The sequence below is a fragment of the Bison bison genome, unplaced genomic scaffold, assembly GCF_000754665.1.
Source record: "Bison bison bison isolate TAMUID 2011002044 unplaced genomic scaffold, Bison_UMD1.0 scf7180017864535, whole genome shotgun sequence".
NCBI lineage: Eukaryota > Metazoa > Chordata > Mammalia > Artiodactyla > Bovidae > Bison > Bison bison.
Window position 1 is genome coordinate 17332 of NW_011495084.1, and position 446 is coordinate 17777.

The following is a 446-nucleotide window of genomic DNA, read 5'->3' on the forward strand; positions in this document are numbered from 1 at the left end:
TTTTTTTTTTTTTTTTCTTGTGATGCAGAGTTGGTGGAGTTGGGTAAGAAACCTTTTAAGGATGTGTGGAAATATAATGGAGAAACTATACTGAGTAGGGAAATTTTAGCACTTAATCCTGTGAGAAGTTCCCCTAAGAAGCAGGAAATGGGGCCCAAAGTCAAGTGCTTTCAGGAGGCTGAATACCAAGGACTCTACCAAGAAATGTCTGCCCCAGAGACTCTCAGATTCTTGTAGAACCTTTATCAAATGTTGTATTATAATAGACTCTTTTAAAAAATCTTTCATGATTTCATAGTTGTGAAGAATTCCTATGAAGATGTAATAACTCTATTCTGAATTGGTTTGTGGAAAGAATATTCACAAATCAAACTTAGACTGACGTTAAAGATGAAGAGTTTGAGGGAACAACTTTCGATCTTGTGCCTGCTTATCCAGAACATTTT

General features: G+C 35.7%; 1 protein-coding gene across 1 annotated transcript in view; it reads left to right on the plus strand.

Moving 5' to 3' along the window:
* Positions 1-446, plus strand: part of LOC104982634 (multidrug resistance-associated protein 4-like) — a 69649-nt gene that overhangs the window by 552 nt on the left and 68651 nt on the right. The gene's annotated exons all lie outside the window — the stretch shown is intronic.